The sequence below is a fragment of the Heloderma suspectum genome, chromosome 5 (assembly GCF_057233095.1).
Source record: "Heloderma suspectum isolate Gila_16-S chromosome 5, 16-S_ref, whole genome shotgun sequence".
NCBI lineage: Eukaryota > Metazoa > Chordata > Lepidosauria > Squamata > Helodermatidae > Heloderma > Heloderma suspectum.
In genome coordinates this window covers 29,375,325-29,398,949 of record NC_139462.1, presented here as the reverse complement: position 1 = coordinate 29,398,949, position 23,625 = coordinate 29,375,325, and the positions used below count along the sequence as shown (strand labels likewise).

Here is a 23,625-nt window from a genome sequence, read left to right as displayed (position 1 = left end):
ATCTTATACAGATAAATCCACAACTTCCTAGGCTGCCTGGTCTCCTGCTATGAGGAACTCCTTATATCTCAACTGAATCTTAGTTTATTCACCCTCATCCAGCCCATCACTGACTCCAAACAGGCACTCACTCAATGACCTGTTACAGTCTGAATCTGTTGATTAAGTACAGCTGTGCTGTTTACTATCTCCTATTCTAGCACCCAAACTTTTAGGTTCTCTGCCCCCTGGGACCACCTCCCTATTATTAAGCCCTCAGACAGCCTCACACAGCTCTCCTTCCATAGGGCCTGTGTGAGATCTTAACCTCAACCCAACTTGCAACTATCCAATTCTCAAAGAAGCTGTGAACAATTTTGTTTCTGACAGCTTTGTTCCCTAAATACATGGAATGTTCATAGACATTCCATAACATCTCACCAGCTGAACCAGTGAATCTCAGAGGCTTAATTGCCACAAGCCTAACATACTGGAAGACAGACTGACATTCCCACTTCCCAAGCAGAATGACATATATATATATACTATATACCTTTACACTGATTTTTTTAAATTTTTATTTTATGTGCAGTTTGCATTCTCAGGATTCCTCCCTTTGGAGTGCCATTTATATTCGCCCATTTTCAAATAGGCTAAATTTAGAGAATGTTATGAATGCAAATTATACAGTTGTTCTCCTGAAACTGAGCAGGTTTTGACCATGAAAGTTGTCTGGATGGGAAACCACCTTGGAACTATATGTAAGCTGCTCTGATACCTTGGGAGGAACTGAAAAATGGCCCTTACCTCATGGTGAGAGAAAAATCAGGAACCTTTTTATAGCTTGAGAATCTCAAAGAAGTTTAAAAAAAAATTCTGGAGAAATGCTCATCATGACAAGGTTTGTTAGCACCTGCCTTAGTGGAAATCCCCAAAATTGAGAGAAGTCTCAACCAAGGAAATTTCAACTTCCTGGAGATCTTGTTACTTTCTTGATCAAGCAGATGGGCAATTATGTGCTTGGACTGCTTGAAGCGCCTGCTCTCTTCAGGACTTCCCGTACTCCCAGCAGTACCATGTTTCCTCAGTTTCCCCACAATAAGCCTACTGAGTATGAGGCTAAGTGCCCCAGATATGGTTTATTGCACGTGTCTGGACCCAAATGACTTTAGCAAATGGCTTCAACTAGGCTTGAACCTGCACTCATTGCTGGCATGTGGGACAAAACTGACAAACGTTTCAGTGCTATGTCTAACCCCAGAGGCCAGACAGATGTTTTTTGCATAATTCCATTAGGTAAGTGATGGGAAGAACCCCATTTTAAAGGGCTGATGCAGGTGCATTACCAAGTAGTACTGTGACCTCTGCAAAAATATCTCTTCAGGGGGTTAGGCAATTTATTAAATAGTAGTCACTGAACAAGACAAGCACTTAACTTACCAAACATACCATCAGCCAGCTAAAAGTAGAAGGGGAAACAATGTAATAAAATGCTTAGGTTGCCTGGGAAATGGCTCTTTTCTGCATAATACATACAGGCATCTGAAGATTTGTTATAATGCTGACACTAAACATTTGTAATTCTTTAACTGTCTAAGTGATGCCATTGTAATACTGCTGCAATTATGCTATAACAACAATGGTTTTGATATTCTGTGGTTTGTACACCGAGCTGTGCACTGGCAGACCATGTGCTCAAATTAGTAATCACATACATCATTTTGTACTTTCTATTAGAAATCTACTCAACGCTAAATAAAATAAGCAGGATTCTCTCTCTCTCTCTCTCTCACACACACACACACATACACACACACACTGAACATGACAGGAGTTGGAACAGGTGCCTATGTCCTCATTTTCATCACTTGCTATAAAACACAGTTCAACTACCACAAATCCAGCTCCTTCTGCATACATCATAGTAGCATACCCAGATGTGAATTCTATTGTATACAAATGTAGTATTCCCAGCATGTGCTCAGCAAGTATTTCTGTAGAGATCAGTGGCAAAAAGAAAACTGAATCCACACATCTGAGCCATCTCATGCTTTACCTTTCTCCATTCCCTATGCAGTTTCCACTGTTACTGCATGTCCTTGTTTACAGGATCTTTCCCAAAGGTGTACACACAGATCATGCACTATGCTTCAACAAAATAGGGGAATGGCTTCTTCAAAACGGGGAGAATTAACTCAAGAACTTTTAAGCATAAATATGACAAACTTTCTTTTGCCATAACAGTTTTACATAATATAAAAATGGTTAGTTAGTCCTCCTAGCACAGCCATTTCCAACCTGGTGCCTGCCAATGGCTGAAGGTGATGGGAATTATAGTCCAACACAATCTGGAGGGCACCAGGTTGGGGAAGGTTGCCCAAACACATGGACTGGCATAAAAATATAAGGACGTAAGAACAGCCCTGTTGGATCAGACCAATGGCCTATCTAGTCCAGAATTCTGTTCCCCCAGTAGCCAACCAGATGCCCTCCGTAGATCCTGACAACTCTGAAGAAAATAACAGACATGGAGAGAGGTAAGAGAACTAGAGAAAGGGGGCAAGTGAATGAAGCTACCTAAGACCACAGGGGTGTAGATGGCTTCTCTTGACTAAAGACCCATGTAACAACCACAGCACAAAGCCCAAGCCTCCCCATTTGTCCACCAAACCACTGGAAAGAATCAGCGATGTATACAGGGGTTGCAGCTCCCTGGAGGGCACAGAGCACCCACAAAGCAATAGAATACTCTCACGGGGAGGGGCTGTGTCCTGTACAGAAACAGGCTAGACAAAAGTCCTATGCAGGACATTTGCCTGCTCGTGTGGAGGGTGTAAGTGTGGAGGGGGACATGGGTGCACACATAAGCCCAGTTCTCTAACTCGCTACCAGTTAGACCTTTGCACATTGAAGGTCTGTAAATGCATTCAGCTGCAAGAATGCTGAGGGCCACATATAGGCAGTGGACAGAGCAACTACCCAAAGTGGGCACTGCTACACAGGCACAGAGTAATTTGGCTTCGCTCAAAGTGCAAGGAGCACCTTGAAGCAGTGGCAGTAAGCTGGCTTCACTCAGCCCTTGCCTTTCTCACAGGAGCAATGCAGACCAAGACACTGGCTCCAAGAGTGGACAGCTCTGGTGGGAGCCAACTTTGCTGACTGGAAAAGACAGGAGAGGATGAAGCCCAAGCCACTTGTTTAAGGAGCAAGTCTTGAGCCTGTGTCTGTGTCAGGAGCTGCTCTCCCTTCTCCGAGGGGACAGGGCCTCACAGACGGCCTTCACAGGCCAACCCAATAACCTAGGTATTACAAAAAAGAGGGGGCAAAGAGATACAGAGTGATAGCAGCTCTGTCTCTCGTAACATCTACTCATGCCCTCATTCACACCACAAGAAAGTGCAGGAGAAACAGCAAGAAGTTCCTTCAGAGGGCCAAAACATCACTTTAAATCCAAATCTAGTGGCTACAACTTTTCATTTTTACTCTGGAGTAGGCACAGGGCCCCCAATCCAAATCCTAAAAGCTCCCCTACCTCCACTCGAGTGTACTGAACGAGATCAGGCCCACTGCACCTACTCTAGAGTAAAAAATGAAAAAAGACATAGGTGCTAGATGATTTAAAGTAATGTCTGTTTTGACCTAGCATGATTAGTAAAAGGTAAAGGTGTCCCCAACCAGTCGTGTCCGACTCTAGGGTGTGGTGCTCATCTCCATTTCTAAGCCGAAGAGCCAGCGCTGTCCGAAGACGCTTCCATGGTCATGTGGCCGGCATGACTGAACACCGAGGTGCACGGAACGCTGTTACCTTCCCCGCCGAAGTGGTACCTATTTATCGACTTGCAATTTCTTGCTTTCGAACTGCTAGGTTGGCAGGAGCTGGGACTGAAGACGGGAGCTCACTCCGTCACGTGGCACTCGGGTCTCGAACTGCTGTCCTGCTGACCTTCCGGTCTGCAGTTCAGAGTCTTAACCACTAAGCCACCGCGGCCCCATAGCATGATTAGTAGTCTATATAATTAATATTACAACCATGTAATGAAAATATGTGTGCAGAGCTATCCTTCTGCCAAGTTTCCAAAACGAAGTACAACTGCTAGGTCAGTTCTACCTTTGCATAATGGGAAATACCTATTCCTACCCACTTGGCTCTTCTCAACTTCCAGGTGGAATATGAATCTGACAACATCACCCCAAAAAGAATATTAAAAGTCATTTGAAAATAAGATGAAAATGGCTGTCTACAATGGAAATACTTTCGTGGACTTTGCTGGGCACCATCCCAAGTTTAATAAATAAAGGAATTTGACTACGGTAACAATAAGGAGTAAGTAGAGAAAGATCAAACACCAGAAATATAGACAATGATAAAGTGAATCATACAATTAACATATAAAAGCTCTTCAGTGATTCATTTCAACTTCTTTCCATATCCTTTTTGGTATTCTTGATGTTCCCAAGTAGTTGATTTCAAAGTGTTAACAGAATAGCTGGTCTAGTGAAGTCATCCATTTGTTAGTGTTCTTCCATCTCCATATGATGTTAGATTGAAGGCTACACAGGGCACAGCCTTTTCTGTGTTGGTACCACAATTCTGACACTTCCTCAGTATATTATATATGTATTGTGCTGTGCACCACTTAGAGATTTTAGGATATTAAGTGGAATGATGTTGATGATGGTGATGAAGAACTCCCTCCCCCAGTGAGTCAAATAATGATATTTGTGTGTATACAAAGACTGACAATTAGCTATAGCTATCTGACTTTTAATAATTCTCTCCAGTGATGATGTTGCTGAACATACTGCACATCTCTGATGTAGCACTATGTGTTTAAGGCAACATTAATTAAAACAAAGCCTCAGTATACGTAACTGCATTCACCCATATTAATTCCTTACCTTATCTGTCTCTCTCTCTCTCTCTGTCCGGGTTACCTGGGGCTTTAAACTGATGATCTCACCTAACTTTTTGATATCCTTTCATGCAGCCACAGGAGAGGAGGCCACATTGAATCTGGGGAGGTTCAGGGAGTGTGATAAGAACCAGCTGCTGGAGGTCTATCTAGTCCAGCAGTCTGTTTCCACAGTGACCAATCAGATGCCTCTGGGAAACCAACAAGTAGGACATGACGACATGTTTGTGTTCCTAGCAACTGGTATTGAGGGGCATGCTGCCTCCAATACTGGAGGTAAAATATGAACATTGTGACTAACAGTGGAGGCAATATACAAGCATCATAACTTGTAGCCACAGCCAAGTCATAGTGAGATGTATGATGAACCTCTCAATGTTATGCGTAGTTAACATTGTTAACATTAGCAGTTTGTCAGTAAGCTCTGATAGAGCATTCCAAGGGACTGGGATGTTGTATTTCCATGCTCAGCAAATGATGATACAGTATCGCATTCTGTATGTGTATGGAACATTAAGTGATTTCTCAGGACAAAGTCAGGTGGATATTTTTTATAGAGGATAAGGCTATCGGTGGCTACAGGTACCGATAGTTTACCAGGGATGTTACCCTACATCCCTGGTAAACTTTCCAATTCATTTTACCAGTCTAGGCCAGCCTAGACTGGTATTTAATGATATACTGGTAAAAATATTTAATGATATATTGGTAAAAAAAAAAAAAAGTGTACTTATTGCATTTACTTATTACTTACTGCTCTGACTTGGATTCCTGCACTAAGCAGGGGGTTGGACTTGATGGCCTTGTAGGCCCCTTCCAACCCTACTATTCTATGATTCTATGATTTATGTACTTCAAGCAATTCAAGACCAAACTGGTTTAAGACTGCAGTCTTAGTCATTCAAGCTGGCACTGACTTGGACTGTTAAAATTTAATACAGTTTTACAATATACAGATTGTACAGATAGACAGATTCCACTGATATCCACAGCTCAAAAATTACAAATGTAATTGTTCTCCCCCACATACTAAATGATTAGATGATATACTCACATTTTCCAAGACCAAGAAATTTCTCACCTGCTGACACACCTGGGGGTCAAACTACACATTACATTAATTGTGCAGCATGCAGGTGGGGAGGGGCCGTAGCTCAATGGCAGAGCACATGCCTTGCATGCAAACAGTTCCAGGTTCAATCCCCAGCATCTCCAAGTAGGGCTAGGAAGGAATCCTGCCTGAACTCCTGGAGAGCCGCTGCCAGTCAGTGCCGACAATACTGGGATAGATGGACCAATGGCCTGACTCGGTATAAGGCCGCTTCCTGTGTTCTTATGTAGGTGAAACTTTTACTTTAGAGTAAGTGCATGTAGCCCTGATTTGGATCTGGAGCAATGCACACTGGGAGGACAGGATTATACTCCCCCTTGCACTTGTTTGCTTCCTGAAATTCTGCCCCTGTGTGCAGGATTAAAAATACAAAGTCTCTGCTGGAGTCAATGGAAGTTTTTCTTCTTTTTGATCCATGTGTTGGGGAAGGAGCAGGATGTCAGGAAGCCAGTAGTGAGGAAGTTTAATCCTCCCCTCCCAAACTGAGACACTGGTCCCAATCCATATCAATGCCACACATACTTATTCTAAAAGTGAAAAAATACACTCAGCAACATACCACACAATGTAGTAATGTGTAGTTTGATCTTCAGAAGCAGCATAACTGGCTTTAGAAAATATTACGTTAATAAATGGAGGAAAAATCTAACATTGGCTTCTAAATATGATCATAAAAGAAAAGTGAGAGGTGTCTGCCTACTACATCTTTCTTCACCCCTGGTTTTTTTTACCTATCAAAGATACTAGAGGACTTTTTTCCTAGATTAAAAATTGGAGGCACAGCTCCCAGAATTATGGGCAGGCATCCTCCTCCCAACTTAAGGGTAGCCCAATTAATACTAACTCCCTTCCAGTGTCCTGCACTCCACTTTTGAGTCAGGGCTCAGGGATGGGACTGTCAGCTGCTTCAAAGAACTCTAAGACGTACTTATACCTTTGCCCAAGGTGATGTCACTAGAGATGTGTGAATTGAGCTCATCAAAGTCCTCCAAATTCCACCTCGAAGCGCATTCCGTCTTGTGTACATATCAGATGGCGAGCTTCGTATTTTTCTCTTTTTCCACAAAAATATTTTCATGCATATTTTTCTAAATGTATGCATCAATTGTGCACATCTTTGAAATGTACACATTCTTCTCCCATTAATTAAAGTGGGTTTGTGCACATTTTTCAGAAGTTTGCATTTTTCACGTTCAAGTTTCAAATGTAGGCAAGCTGTCAAATACATTTTTTTTTTTTGGTCCACAAATCACACTGCAGCCTCGGAAATGTACGGACTTCGACCACAGACTGTGTTTAAATCTGTGTTCAGCCTGGAAAATGTGAACTGGGTAAGTCCTGATCAAAATGAACTGAAACTAATTTCTCATACTTCCCTAGATGTCACTGCCCATATGCCGGCAAAGGGATGGAACTTGTTCATTCATTCATTACATTTCTATACTGCCCAATAAGCAAAGCTCTTTGGGAAGCTCACAGCATGATAAAACATAAAATAAAACCTTTAACGTTCAAGAATTTAAAACAAGTTAAAACAATTAACAGCAAAACTTTATCAGGAATGGATAAAAAACTAAACACACCATCAGATGCTGTCAAATGCCTGGGAATAGAGGAAAGTCTTAACCTGGTGCCTAATAGGTGACAATGTTGGTGCCAGATGGATTTTGCTGGGAAGAGCATTCCAGAATCTGAGGGCCACCACCAAGAAAGCCCTCTCCCTTGTTGCCATCTCAATGCTGTGTGACAGTTTCCTTCTCAAAGGAGGACTGGCTGCCATCAACACAGTGATTTAACTCTTCAAGGTGTGTTTCAACCACTCTTGTTTCACACATGAGTGTGACCCAGCACACTGTCTGGGAATCACTGTACAAGTTACTAACAGCATTAGGAAAAGTATATGTAAGGCTCCAGGCTCTGGCAGCAAAACCCAGGCACCTCACTCCATGTGTGACTGGAGCAGCTCTCAGGAAGAGGGAGCTACTAGTTTCACCTCTGCTGAGCAGCAACAGCACCCACGTAAAGGGCAAAGATGGTATTGCTGCTTTTTAGCCCAGCTAGAGCATCTGACTTGTTGGACCAAGAGGCTGGCTCTCTCCTGGGCAACTTCAGGAGTTGCAGGGACCAATTTCTGACCCCCAAGAACCCACTGAGGACCACACACACCCTGGCTGAAGTCGCTGAAATGGGCAGGGAGGGGGGGAGAAGCCACATTTACACTTTAAAACAAGGAGCACGGGGAGTTTGAATGCAAAATCACGCTCCTAGAAGACCTGGGGGAGCGTGAGTTTGCTTTAAAGGAAAATGCCTTGTTTTATAGCAGGGGTGTAGAACCTCAGGCCCAAGGGCAGAAACTGGGCCTCTGGGGGCCCAAACCCATTTGAAAAAAAAAAACCTAGGCTCAGACTATACTCAGACACACCCTGTTCTTTAATTCTAAGCATATCTCCTTTTCACCTGGGGGATCTTAGGGTTCTATTAAAAAAACAAACCAGATCCAACAAGCCTGAAGTTTGCCCATCCATGCTATAGAACCTGATAACCAGATTGGTGTCAACCATGTCACTGCACTTCTTTGGACCTTTCTCTGTCTGCACCAGAACCAGATCCCCCTAGCCAGCCCTGAGCCCTGTAGCCTGTCAATCAGCTTGGCTGAAGCCCAACAGAAGATACTGTGATGATGCCATATTTGTGAACCTCCATGAGGCATCTTTATCTTGGTGGACAGAATTCAAGGTAAGATAAACTGTTCACAATGGATTCATCCAATATGGACATACTTATGTTCTCTGGAGGGCAACAGTGCAGTTTTCCTAGCTGCAGCTGAAGTAACCTCACCCACAGGCCTTTATTAATCATCCTTTCACATTTCTCAGAATATTAGTGAGCATAAAATAAATTTAGACACAGTAGAATGCTACCAGCCACAATGTTTAAGAAGTCAATAGACTTCGGTGGTGAAGTCCTTTCCAGTACCTGCCACAAAATACTTCTAATGGTTGTGTTTGTACTTTGAGGTTCAGGGCTCCCCACGGAGTCTACTCTAGGAATATAACACTGACCTCAAAGGAGAATATGCAGATCATTTCTCTGGTGTGGCTGAAAGAGGATATATTAGCCAGATCAGGCATCAAAAATCAATGGGAGTTCTATAAATACTTTTGTGAAGAGGAGTAGTGGAAAAGGCAGAAGAAGGTAGCCAGCTACTTTATGTTTGTTTTGATGGTTACTAGGTTATTGCTCGTACTAGCATGGATTTCAATAATGAATAGAAGGAATCATGTATACAAAAGGATTTAACAAGTCTTTAAAATCCTCACAACTTCTCAATGGGCATGCTTAATTTAACAAACATCTGCTCTTCTTTCCTTAAAACATAAGACCCATCTTTTAAAATGTCCTTCTTTTTAAACTTACAGGGTAAATATCTGAAATAATAGCATGGTCTTAACAATGCACCTCTCTGCATTGATGTGGTGTGCTCAGAAGGCAGACTAAGAACAGCTCTTAAACATTTACTTATAGGATTGGGATGGGAGTTATCACTCTTTTGGCTTTTGAAGGGAGGCAGATATTTAAACAAGAAGCCCCCATTCACCTTCTCCACATTAAAACAAGAAAACATGCAGTCCCGTTAAGGAGCTCACTAGCAATAAAGCCCTGACGTACAGGCATTCTCCTACACAAACCCGCTTTCAGCGACGTCAGAAATAGAATACTTGCAGCATTTGTCACCTCTCAGGTCTGAGTTTCCAGCACGCTTCTTGTTATACACAATTAGCTCCATGCCAAGATTTGGTACTTTTCATAATAAATCCCTTGACCGCATTTGCTGCAGGCTTGGCAGCTTTGGAAAGACTCTATTCATTAAAGCAGAAAGCACAAGCACGCGCACACACACACACACACACACACACACTTACCAGACAGCACAGCTTACTTGCAGAACCCCGACACATACTACACATTTGAACAGCCATCGCTTCTCCCCCTTCCAGCTTGCTTAAAGAAGCCTACCATATGACTATGATTAAGGAGGATATAAGAAAGCTCCAATCAACTTTTCTGGTTTTTTCATCCTTTGCCTCTCCCTTTTCACCTCTCACCCTCCTTCTCCTCCCCCCCTTCCCCTCGCTTCCCTCTTCTCTCTATATGTGAGGTAAGGACTGGGTTATGCATGCATTTAAACAGTAACCATCTGTTACTTGCAGGAAAGCTCTATCTCCTTCTCAGGTTTCTTCAGTTTTTGGAACAGTTACATTGTGGCACGGTATAAAGCAAGCTCAAGGCTGAGAAACTCCTCTGCAAGATGCACACAAAAGAACATCACAAGTTACTGCAGCAGCAGGAGCTCCTGTTGGCCACACGATGCTGCATTCACAGATGAAGCAAAACAGAAAAACCTCACATTTTTCCAGCTGCTGCTTTCCAGCATTCCAACAGCTGCAACCACAAAAAAACCAGTTGCAAGGATGGCACATAAAATCTGCCTTGCTTATTGTAAGGGCAGCAATAAATATTCTTTCTTAAATTCTTACATGATCCCTGAAATTATTGTAATGCACTTAGGGCACACATATAAGGTTTAATTCGTAATGATTTTGAGTTGCATCAAATAGATAAAGGAACCCTCAACATTTGTGACTATATGGCCCAGGTTGGAGATTTACTTACGAAGTCAGTGCTATGAGAAGGGAGTACATCCTTGGTTCTTGCATAGCCTTATCCCATCCTACTCCCTCTAGATAGAAGCAACATTTGAGCTGGCAAAACACCCATTATATGTGTACCTGTGATCTCCTTGAACCCATATCTGTTCAGTAGCCTAGGGACAGTAACCAGGTACAAAATCCCACTGTACTGTGCAGTTCAGATGTTACTCTCTACCAAGGTAAGGGTCAAAGACATATATTAGCCCAATGGTCACTCCACTTTCACACCTGCTTCAGAAGATGAACATCTTCTGACAATGCAAACAAAGTAATATGGCTAGACATAGATTTCTAGCAAGATCCAATTCCACTGTGCCTCTAATCCCTTCACATGTTAATTGTATGAAGGGGTCTCCACAGGTATAAGGGCTTGCAGAGCCATGCCACTGGCCTTGACCTAGATGTCACACATCTAGAACTTCCCCTGATGATCACACATTGACCATGAATGTCTCCAATGGGAAGCTGATGAGCACAGACCCCTAAAAGCTTAGGCTTCCACACATGCTGAAACACCAATCATGCAGGGTTGCCGACTGCATGAAAGCCTACATGTGTAGCCTTCTCCTATACAGATGTCCACACATAATGCACGGATGTCAGAGGTGGGACCAGGGAAGCCACATAATATTGAGAGCAAAGCCAGCGGTACAACCCCTTGTACTAGTGGAGATGTCTTCATGTGATTAATACATGAAGGGGACTTCTGCATTTGCAATACATGAACCAGAAACACACCTGTGTACAGAGAAGACTTACCTGCCCTAAGACAAATCTATCTGCAGGAAGGCAAGATGACAGCATCACAGCCTGTATGGCTGGGTACTTTGGGCTCACAGGAGGTTCTAATTAATTATTTTCTTGTGGCATACTAGCATACTTGCAGCACACTTAGGTCAGATAATTTACGGCAGGCAGTTTGGGAATTATCAGCCTAGATTCTTGGAGAGGTAGCAGGTAACTGCTAGACAGTTGGCATATAATTCTACCCAAAAGAAAATGCCTGCTATTTCTAGTTTAACCATGTTTTCTTCTAATCTCCCTCTTTAAAATATCCCCCAAACCATGTAAAAATAAAAGCAGGCATGAAAATGTTACCAATAATTTGTTACAAGCATACAGAAATATGAAGTTGCTTCAATTTGCATATTTTCAGGTTAGGAAACACAAGTTAAGTGTCTGTTAATTTTTTGCGTCAAGTTCTGCTGTTATAATTGTGGAAGGAAGCACATAAGGAATGAGTACTGAGTTTACAGAGATGTCAGGAAGCAGCAGTGAGAGATGATGGGTCACTGATCTTTCTACAAAAAGCTATTTAAATTTTCAGACACTCGGCATAAAATTACAATGACTTTGTGTTCCTGTTATGTTCTTTTGAAAGCAAAACAGTGGTACATTCTGGAGTGCCTGTTTGATGTGGTGCAGCTGGACAATATGCATTCTCCTAAACAATCTAGACATCTTTTGTGACCTAGAAGCCCTTCAACTTCTTGTGCTCTGTCAGGGTTGCTCTTGCTAGTTGATGGAGTGTTTATGTTATCCATTATATACTCTGTCTGGACACTGGAAATAGCTTAGTTGAGACCACAGTGCAAACTTGCAAATCCTTCATATTTCTCCTTTGAGAAAAGTCTTTTCAGCCCTTTGCTTATGATGTATACCATCAGCCTACCTCGGGGCAACGTCCTATTCAGCACTAATGTAAAGTATGTTGCACTAGAATGAGCAACCTTTAGCATAATGCCAATAGTGTTTGCTGGCGTGACATGTTTCCTGTGGACAGAAATGTATAGAAATAAAAAAATCTCTACTGTTTCCTTCAAAACTGTTTTATTTTCATTTATAATGGTTGCCTAATGAACTTTTATTATTTATTGTAATTATACTGTTGTTTTGGACCTATTAACATATTTGGACCTTTAAGCATATAAATGGACTAAATGAATATGTGTTTCATACTGTCAGACTGCAGTGTATGATTATGACGACTTCAGCTGGCTTTACCCATTTGCTTGGGGTCTTCTTTTTACATCTGCATAGTGCTCCACGTGTGCAAAGTGGGATGTTGACTTTGTCATAATTCTGTGTATAAACCAAGCATAAATGAAGCAGCATGGTTAAAATAGCAAACAAACATCATATCCTATTTTGCACGCATGGGTTGCTGTATGGTATGCAGAGACACCAGAGACAACAGAAGCCCAGCAATGAACATGACCAGTCACCTTTATCATATGAAAACTTGCAATAAAAAGGTTACAGGAACTGAAACGACCAAGTACATTGCTAAACTTTGTTTTAAGTTTTGCATGTCTCATCTGTATTCAAGAAAAGATCCTATTTGACCATCACCTCTTTGAAACCGCCTGTAGTTTCCAAATTTAGTTTGAATGATGCGGGCACCTCTGGTGTCAAAGCAATAGGGCTGTAAACAACCACACACACCACCCATCATTTACCACACCTCCACTCACAGAACCCGATGATGCCTAGGTCTAAGCTACACGTTATGTTAACCAGGAAGTTGGTAGTCCCACAATGAGTTTTCTTCTCCCAGCTGTAACATGTAGCATGGACCATGTGATTTGAGACTATTGTGTGGTGAGGATTTCCCTGCCTCTGCCAGACACCACCAATGATGTAGAACGGACATAGAAAAAAACTATGGAACAGCCACAAATCACCGAGTGAGCGATGCTTGAAGTTAAGGCTGAAGATATCATTCCCTGGACTTAAGAAAAGTTTAAGATAAATGGAATATGAATATAGCACTGCCTTGGAAGAACCTTGGGGTGGCCAATGGCCATGATGGCTAGGGATGATAGGAGTTGTAGACGAACACATCTAGAGGGTACCAGGTTGAGGAAGGCTGCCTTAAAGCAACCACAATGACAGTGCAATTATCTAGCACCACTTCTGCATCACTTCAGTTACAAATACAGCCAGGCTATTAACCTTTATAATTCAGGATTTTAATATTTAAAAATAAATGTTGTATTCATACAACTTTTTGATGGGTTGTTAAACTTAGAATCATAGAACAGTAGGGTTGGAAGGGGCCTACAAGGCCATCGAGTCCAACCCCCTGCTCAATGTAGGAATCCAGGTCAGAGCATCCCTGACAGATGGCTGTCCAGCCTCATCTTGAAGGCCTCCAGTGTGGGAGAGCCCACCACCTCCCTAGGTAATTGGTTCCATTGTCCTATTGCTCTAACAGTCAGGAAGTTTTTCCTGATTTTCAGCCGAAATCTGGCTTCCTGTCACTTGAGCCCATTATTCCGTGTCCTGCACACTCAGATGATTGAGAAGAGATCCTGGCCTTCCTCTCTGTGACAACCTTTCAGCTTTGTTCTCTCCTTACACATGTAGTGAATTTGCTCAGTATAGGGGGACTAGGAGTAGTAAAGAGGATGAGAAGACATAACTGTAGTTATTAAAATACTATCTATAGATATCCTGGATGGTCTTCTTAATTTTGTTTTAGGCTATCTGAAATAACTTATTCCAAGTATTTCTGAAGAATTGGCAGTAAATCTCATTGTAGCAGATGAGACGGTTAGAGCACATGGTTGGTGGTGAAGCCTTGGACAACCTTATATTCATGAATTATGACACCACCACCCCAAATAGCAATTGACAAGTTGACAAATTATATTCACTTGTAGCAGGGTATATAAAAATTGCATTTCAATTTTATGGTTAGTCAAGAAAGAGAGAGGTGGAGTAAAATTTCTATTTTCTTTGATATAAGGTCCACATCTTTTTTCCTTAGAAGATCAGACTTGGCTCCATTTGCAGGGGGACTGAAAAGTAAGAAAGAAAAAAGAAGAGGTGGTGGTGGAGAGCAAACAAATGTCAGACGGCCGTGTGTCCTGATTCTTGTGAATTTACTAGATCACTGATAGAGTGGAAATCATATTGTTATTAATGTTAGTTTCCTCCCTGCCCGCTTTTCTGGTATTATATTTCTTTAATATAATTCTGGTATTATATTTCTTTAATATCAGGTATCAGCAGTATATATTCTTTTTAAAATGTTCGTCTTAAATTAAATCTATCCCTGGTGGAGTAATCATAAGAAGATGACAAAAGCCATGCTGGATCAGACCAAGGATCCATCAAGTCCCAGTGTGATGTAGTGGCTAGAGTCAGGGACTGGGAGTCAGGAGATCCGGGTTCTAGTCCCCACTCGGCCATGGAAGCTCACTGGGTGACTTTGGGCCAGCCACAGACTCTCAGCCCAACCTACCTCACAGGATGTTGTTGTGAGGTTAAAATGGAGAGGAGGAAGATTATGCACACCACCTTGGGTTTCTTGAAGAAAAAGGTGGGATATAAATGTCATAAATAATAAATAAGCCCAGTATTCTGTTCACACAGTGGCTGACCAGCTGCTCACAGGAAATCCACAAGCAGGACGTGACAGCAACAGCATGCTCCCACCCAAGTTCCTCAGCAAGTGGTGTTCATAGGCATACTACCTCTGATACTGGAGGTAGCATAGAGCCATCAAGACTATCAGCTATTGATAGCCTTCTCTTCCAGGAATTTGTCTAACCCCTTTTAAAGCCATCCAAATTGGTGACCATCCTTACACCTTGTGGAAGTGAATTCCATAGTTTGACTGTGCACTGTGTGAAAGAGTACTTCCTTTTATCCATCCTGAATCTTCCACCAGTCAGCTTCATGGGATCACCCCAGGTTCTAGTATCCTTCCATCAATTAATTCCATCAATCATCATTCCCTCTAACTGTGAACTCATGTCAAGTGTCTTGTTAGTTTGGAAAGTGAAATGAGGCTTCCCAGAAATAAAGAGCAGTTTCTACATCCGGGGGGGGGGGGGGCTTCTTAGGTATGCAGAAGCATAGAAGTTGGTAAATCACAACGGAAAAAAAAAAATCCCTAAAATTGCACACTGTGGATCTATGAGCTTTCAGGGTTGAAATTATGAAATTACCTTCATACCATATGAAGATACAGGAACAAATCATCTCGCTGTCAGGAGCGGGAACTTCTAGATTCACGTTGAACACCACAGACAAGAACTCCTGTTGCTGCTGCTACTACCTTTCGTTTTTGATACGCGCAATTATTCTCAGCTGTTTACTATGAACGCTCTTATTTCTGCTAAGGTGAAGGGGGGAGGGTTTAAAGCAGCCTTCCCTAACCTGGTGCCCTCCAAATGTTTTAGACTTCAGCTCCCATAATCCCTGATCATTGGCCATGCTGACTGTGACTGATGGAAGCTGGGGAAAGCTAATTTAAAGTAACCAGAAGTTTGGCAGTCTGTGAGAGTCTATCAATTAAGGGGAAGCAAAGCCTGCTCTTGCCTCAGACGCTGGAGTCACTGGTATCTGCAGCTGTTCCTCCTTCCTCATAAATGCAGTCAACTTTCTTTTTCTCATATAAGTCAATGAATCCCATTTATTTATGCCAGTCAAAGCTGACAATTCCAATTAGCAAGACATATTTGGAATGAAAAACATTCTCCTTCACAGATGCAGAAACAGCTCTAGCCCCTGCCCTGGAAGTTTCCCCTCAATACTCTTACCCATATAAATAAATGGCTGCAATTCACACCTCTAGGGGGGGAAATTAAGCACTGCATTTGATGAAACTGTTATAGGAAGGAATCTGTCAATCCCCCGCCCCCAACTCTGACATGGGATGTCCTAGTCTCCACTGGAAAGGATTCTCAGAAAATGACCCATCATAAGAACATAAGAGCCCTGCTGGATCAGACCAAGGGACAATCTAGTCCAGGGTTCTGTTCACACAGTGGCCAATGAGCTGTTCACCAGGAACCCACAAGCAGGGCATGAGTGCAACAGCACCCTCCCACCCATGTTCCCCAGCAACTGGTGTACACAGGCTCACCGCCTCTGATACTGGAGGTAGCACATAGCACCACTGTTAGCCACTGATAGCCTTTTCCTCCAGGAATTTGTCCAAGCCCTTTTCAAAGCCATCCAAATTGGTGGCCATCACTACATCATGTGGTAGCGAGTTCCATAGTTTAACTATGCACTATATGAAGAAGTACTTCCTTTTATCTGTCCTGAATCTCCCACCCATCAGCTTCATAGGATGACCCTGGTTTCTAGTATTTTGAGAGGGGGAGAAAAATGTCCCCCTATCCACATTGCCCACACAATGCATCAAGTATCTCTGCAATATAAAATCCCACTCCCTCTCATCACAATAAGGGTATTTTGCTAACTTTACCATACACGTTTAAACTATGCATTATATATAGCTTCGACCTTAAAATTTAAAGTACAGTATAAAAATATGTTCCATATTATCGCTCTTAGTTCAGGACTTTTAAAAATTTATTTCAGAACTTCCTACAAAAGACTCACTCTGAAGCTACTTAATAGTAAATATTTGTATACTTGAACTAACATTCTTATAATTGATTATACTGTGACAGCTAAGATCCAAACCAAACATATCTATGAAAAAACATGTAGCATTCTATAAAATGTATCTGCCATAAGAAAGCAAGCCCTTGGCTGGTAGCAAATACACACCACAGCCACCTCATTATTTGGAATAATAAGGCCCCTGTTCATGTTCTCTTTCTTGTCCTGTGTCAGTTTTAACCCAGTTAACAAAGTGTGAAAACCAAAGATAACAGGAATGCAAAGAATACACTCTGATAGCTGGTGTGGAAACATGAATACAATACATAAACCAAACATTTGCTGCAGCATCAAAGCATAAATACTGCCTCCATATGGTGCCCATTTGGCTCACCAAATGGGAAGCAATTACTGTTTGTTATAACAGCACCACCCATAACCCCTAGTCAGACTTACAATTGTAAATGCATCCCATTTCTGCAGTTTCTCATTCCAGTCATACCTTGCCGGATAACATTTTCTTTTTATTATCAGGGTCACTGTACTTAGAAAATTAAATAATAATTATATGTGGTTCATTCCAATCCTACTAGCTACTGAAGTGTAAAAAATGTACTGCAACAGCTTCCTATACAAAGTCCTACTCTATCTCAACTATGTATTAAAACCCCTGTTTATGCACCTCCTTTATTACAGGAAATGCAAATCTACACTGCAGCTTTGGGGATGGGATATTCCAGTGTTCCTTCAGATAGCATGAAACGGGTTGTGGGTGGTCCCCAGAAAACAGTGGGATGGCATGGCTACATCACATAAGGGCTTTCCCAAATCACGACTGTAGCAAAACCAATATTTGCTGGAAATAGAAGCTGAGGTTTCTCCTTACACTGAAACTTGAACCACAGTGTTCAGACTCTCCTGTCTTGTGCTCGAGAGCAGAGATCAGCCTACTAAAAACTCCTGGTCACTAGACTACCACAGCAATCCCTCCAATCCAGAAACTCAAAAGTATACAACTACTTGCGTATCTCTGTCATCATTCCCCTGCCAAGCAGATGATCAGAGGAAAGGGGAAGGGGAAACTGCACTTGTTTTCCGCTCTCCAATGTGAAAGAAATTGCCCTATGAGTGTAGGAGCTTCCATGTGTGTCCTAAATCAGGCAAAAACATATCCAGCAAAAAGTAGTAGGCACTCTCACAACAGAGCAGATTCGCAGCTCCCAACATGATCTAATCTAGTCTTCCCCAACCTGGTGCCATCCAGATGTTGGATTGAAATTCCTATCAGCCTCAAGCAACATGGCATACTTTTTAAAATGTCCCTTGCCAAGTATAATACAAAACTGCTAAATTCAATCCCAGGTGATTTAGTGTAGCCTTCCCCAACTTTGTGCCCTCCAAATATTTTGGACTACAACTCCCAGGATTCCTGACCACTGGCCATGCTAGCTGAGGCTGATGGGAGTTGTCTTCCAAAACATCTGGAGGGCACCAGATTGGTGAAGGGTGATCTAATCTAAGGAAAACATTATAGCCACACACTGATGTGGGGTTTGTAAAAAAATTCTTGAATGCTCTAAATCAGCCTTCTCCAAACTGGTGCCCACCAGATGTTTTGGATTTCAACTCCCATCAGCCCCATCCAGCATGGCCAATGGTCAGGAATCCTGGGAGTTGTAGTCCAAAATATTTGGAGGGCGCAAGGCTGGGGAAGGCTGCACTAAATCAGCGGGGATTGAATTTAGCAGTTTTGTCTTACGCTTAGTAAGGGACATTTTAAAAAGTAAGCCATGTTAAAATTCAATTGCTCTATAAATGCTTCTATAGATATCTCCAAAGTCTTTCCTACAGCCAAAAATAATTGAAAAGAAATATTTGATTAGAAAAAAAAATAACTGCACATGTAGTCCAATCTTCTGCATGCTTCTACAGAAGTAAATCCCACTGTGATCCTACTTTCAGTTAAGTGCACAAGTCACATTGAACTCAAATGGAAGTTACTTCTGTGTATATGTGCCTTGGATTGTATTGCTAATGTAGTTTAAATGGGCAGAGAGCTGTTCAAGATTTTGAAAACATTTTTACACCCACAGCATTTCTATGGTCAGTCACCTGGCAGAGAAAGTTAATTTCAACTTTGAAACCGCACAATTTAGCTAGTATTGTATCCATTCAATGCTATTTAATTTTATGAAACAATTACTTTTGTAGAAGTGGACAACTCACCACAGAAAAATAGAGTAGTGAAAGATTTTTCTGGGGAAAAATTCTGCTGAACTTCACTTTATCCAGAATACAAAGAAACACAAGTAGGTCCATGAGCCCAAGTAGGCAGTACACATTTTTGTTGATGCTGAACAGCAGAGTACAATGCTGCACAGAAAACTGCTTGTAAAGTACTCTGGCAAAATTCTACTAGGAATGCACAAGCCAGAAATAGCTGTGTCATTCCGGGTCTACATCTTCATCATCATCTATTATCTTGTTCTCACAAAATAAAATTAATTTTTATTCCACTAAGGCACTAATGGCCTCACATTCCTGTTCTCTTCATTTAAAGTGCCTCATCAGCTGCATAACATTTCCTTACAGCTCTTACCACTTGTGCAGATGTTTAATGAACACCACTATACCTGGATAAGCTAATCTTTTAAATTAAAACGAGTGTGGGAAATGCCACAAATGACTATGAAACAAATTGCTGTTCACTTTGTCATGTTGAACTACAGCCATTTACTTATCTCAGGATATACCTCTGAAAGAACTGCACCTTTTACTGATTGTACAAATGATGTTATTGTACGTGTAAATGTACAACTGAAAAGATTTTAAAAGACTCTGTAGACAAATGCACGATAAACTCACACAAAAATTAGTAACTTACCTTTTTTAAAAACAAAATATGGGAGGTGCTTTTTTCTTTTTTCAATTCAGTATAGTAAAGATCTGGATTCTGCTCTATGTAAAAAAAGAATATTTCATAATCGGCAGCAACTTACTGATTTCAGTAGTCTGTCATAGTCTTTCCAAGAAACATATTGGCATGTATGTGTTAAACTAAGCATGTCGAGAAAAGAATGTATAGAATATGGGTTATCTCTCATAGAACACTTTATAACTAAAACTCTTGTAGCTTGATTGTATCCACATCGATATATTATGGGTTGGCTCCAGAGATACACAAGCAGACAAAATTCTGGTGGTGGTGCTGTTCTGCAAATCGTTGCAGAAGACCTCACACAATACTGAAATAATAGAAGCACACATCTTGAGATATACAAGAGTTTATGCACCTTGTGCTAGCATGCATATTAACATGTTGCTCAAGTGATTGCAAAATGCCTTCTGCTCACACACACAGCTGGATTTAAAATCTCTTACCCTGTGTTAATACTACACATCACCAAACATGATGTTACCTTGTCACTGTAGTTCAGTTATGCAGAAATATTGGATGAAATGCAGGTTGAAACGTTTAGGACCTATGGGTATTTATGAAAATAGCATCTCAACGTCAGGACTCAATGCTGTGATCTTCAATGATTCATCCTCATTGTAAAGAGAAAGATGACAAGAAGAACCATTAGTGGGGGACATCATGCTGCCCTCCTCTATGAAGGGTGGGGAACTCAGATGTTCAGCTACGTTTGCATTCCAAACTGGTTCCAGCCCTTGTGGGGGCCAATGTTACTTCAAGCAGCCATCATTAGGGTCGTGTAGAGCACACCATGTCGTGCTGCAATGGACAGTGTGAGCACAAACTGATGATGTGACTCTGCCACCCTGATCACTGGAGGTCTCTCCATGGTTTGCACCCACACTACACAGTTAACAATGGGGAGGGAAGCAGGGGAGGCGGGTGGCTCCAATGTCACTGGGGCAGTGAATCCACTCCAGGTTTCGGTCAGAACCAGCCAGAACTCTAAAGGGGCTATCTAAAGTGCTGAAGTGGTTCAGCATCTTGGATAGCTCCTTTGGAATTCTGGCTGGTTCTGACTGAAACCCGGAGCAGATCCCCCCACTCCACTAACATCAGAGTCACCAGTCTCCACTGGTGGGAAGGACAGAGAGAAGCTTGTTGCTCAACAATGATGAAAAGAGGGAAGACAGGAGTAGAATAACCGCAGCGCAATGTACCTATATTTTAAAGATAACATTTCAAAAAGTTCTTGGAAGGGGTTTACAGTTATACCCACATGGAAATAGTTGGTTTGTGTGGGTTTTCACATCTATCTAGTATGTATCTAGTATCCCCGTCCATCAACAGTGTGTCAGGGTGGAAACTGAGCCCATAGAGCCCCAGAGCAGTTCTGAGGAGGAACAGCAATCCATGGGAGAGGAGCTCACTCATCTCTCACAGGCACAGCAGCTGGCAGAGACTCCTCCTGCCGGCATTCCTCAGGTAGATAGTGACCCTGGGAGCGAGAGGGCACTGGAGGGGGGCTTGCTGGACACTCGGCACAGATGCAGGGAGTAATGACAGATGGAGAGCGTGGAAAGGAGGCGTAGCGCTCGTTTGGCATGCAAACAACGGTCGTATCCCGAGGACCCAAGGGAAAGAGGGAGGATCTCTCCCTAGCCCATAAGTTCAGGGTCTTCCCGTGATTCTCCTTCAAGCGGGGACCAACTGCCTTACCTGGAGCTTAGGCTACTCAGCTATCTTTCCGCAGTGCTGTTCCTTGCTTTGGCGCTAGCAACTAGTATTCTGAAAGTAATACTAGTTACTAAATGCTAAATACTAAAGTCATAAAGGAATAAAGTCTTGGAAAGAATTCCTTGTCGTCTGTGTCCTGAGTTGGCTATTGGTGGGGACTGCAAGAGGCAGCTAGGGCACTCCTGACACAGTGGACATGGGAAAGTATCAGTGTACCAAGATGAGACAAGGAAGGGAAAGTGCTTCCATCTCCTGCAGCCACATGAGCTGGTCTTGGCAAACCGACGCCCACTGCCATAAACTCAGCGTCAAGCTACATAAACAGCAGAATCAAATACTACAGCTGTGGCAGAACCATATCATTTCGGATTGCACACAGGGAATCACATGTTTTAACGTGTCTACATCTTTAAAAGTCTGCTGCACACAGAAGAGAAGCGTTGCCAAGGAAACTGGTGGTCGCCCACCCTTCTGTGGTGCGAACAATGCTCCTCTTTATTAATATGAGGGAGCATCCAAACATACAGTCCTTCACCTGCAACTTGAAATGGCGCAAACCAGCAAGAACGCCACCACATGATACGTGTAAGCCGAACTCTAAGAATTCCTGTTGCCAGCCATCACCCTCTGTACCAACAAATTCATTCTTGATTTAATAGTAAAATATATAACGGAAGCTAAAGAAAGTTGATGCTTGGAGGTAGAGGTTTTCAGAAGTGAAGAGGTGACACCACAACTTTTAACTAAGGAGTGGAGCTCAACAGATTATGAGTCAGCTCTGAAGTAATCTGTAATGAACACTAATATATCCACAGTGAACGCTGAAGCCATTGTGTATGTGTTAATACAACTGCAAGTTCAGCCATATATCTTAAAATTAACCTTTAAAGCGGAGACATTTTTTCCACCCTAAAAAAAAAGGCGAATTGGAAACTAGATAGCTCACCCTGACAGAGGCTGCTGGAGATTTTAAACAGATCATTGAAATACTAGATGCTTTATGTAGAGAGGGCTGACATATATATATTTAAGTTTTTTAAAGGATAAGAGATACGAACAAATGCTTCTTGAATACTCTAGGTGAGCAGAGATACACTGAAGAAGCTGAGAGGAACCAAAAGAGTAACATCAGCATGTCGTGGTACTTCAACCTAGCACTGATCCCTTCCATGATGAATGCCAAGAACTTTGGAAGAATTCTGAAGAATTTACACACTTTGGGATAATAATATAAGGCAAGAATTAGAATTAACAAAGTCCTGTTAAAAGGAATATATATCAAAGGTTGTCAAGTGTAATGTCTTTGAGCAAAGACAGGCTTGTATGGTCCACACATCCCTTCTCTCTATATTACACTCTCTCTCTCTCTCTCTCTCTCACACACACACACACACACACACACACACAACACTAACATTAATCCACAATGTGCCACAAGAAGAGGCAGGTAGAAACAAGTTGCAGCACATCAGATGAAGAACAGGTGGCTCTTGACGAGCCCAGCACCTTGCCTTGGATTCTCTCTGGATTGGGAAGGGGATGGGCTCCTGAACAAAGTGGGATATGGCCTGGGGGGCTGCTGGAAGACATATGAGTCACCAAAAATGTAGTGAACCTCTGCCCAGGTTGGGGTGATTTCCCTCTCCCCAGCAGGGAATGCAACGGGAAAGAGGAGGAAGGAAAGTTCCTTTTCTCAAGCAGTGGAAAACAACTAGGTCGTTTTAAACCTTGGACTCAATGTCTTATGGGCCCCCCCTTTAGATGGCCATGTGTATTACTGCAGCTGTGCAATACACAACTAACATCTCTCATCACCCACCCCCCAACCACCATTCCATGCTTTACAACTGCTTCTACATTTCTGATATGTTGAAGAAAACATATAAAACT

The 23,625-nt window shown here is 42.2% G+C and overlaps 1 protein-coding gene across 7 annotated transcripts in view; it reads right to left on the bottom strand.

The window, feature by feature from the left end:
* BMPR1B (bone morphogenetic protein receptor type 1B) overlaps positions 1 to 23,625 on the bottom strand; it is a 369,856-nt gene that overhangs the window by 259,693 nt on the left and 86,538 nt on the right. The window contains exon 1 of one of the 7 annotated variants that reach the window (XM_084855650.1): positions 9,927 to 10,161. The exons of 2 other annotated variants lie outside the window; for them this stretch is intronic. The gene's annotated coding sequence lies outside the window, so the exon portion shown is untranslated. Of the gene's footprint in view, positions 1 to 9,738; positions 9,873 to 9,926; positions 10,162 to 23,625 lie in introns of those variants that run through there. 4 more of the 7 variants (XM_084855652.1, XM_084855655.1, XM_084855657.1 and 1 more) reach the window with 4 other exon arrangements.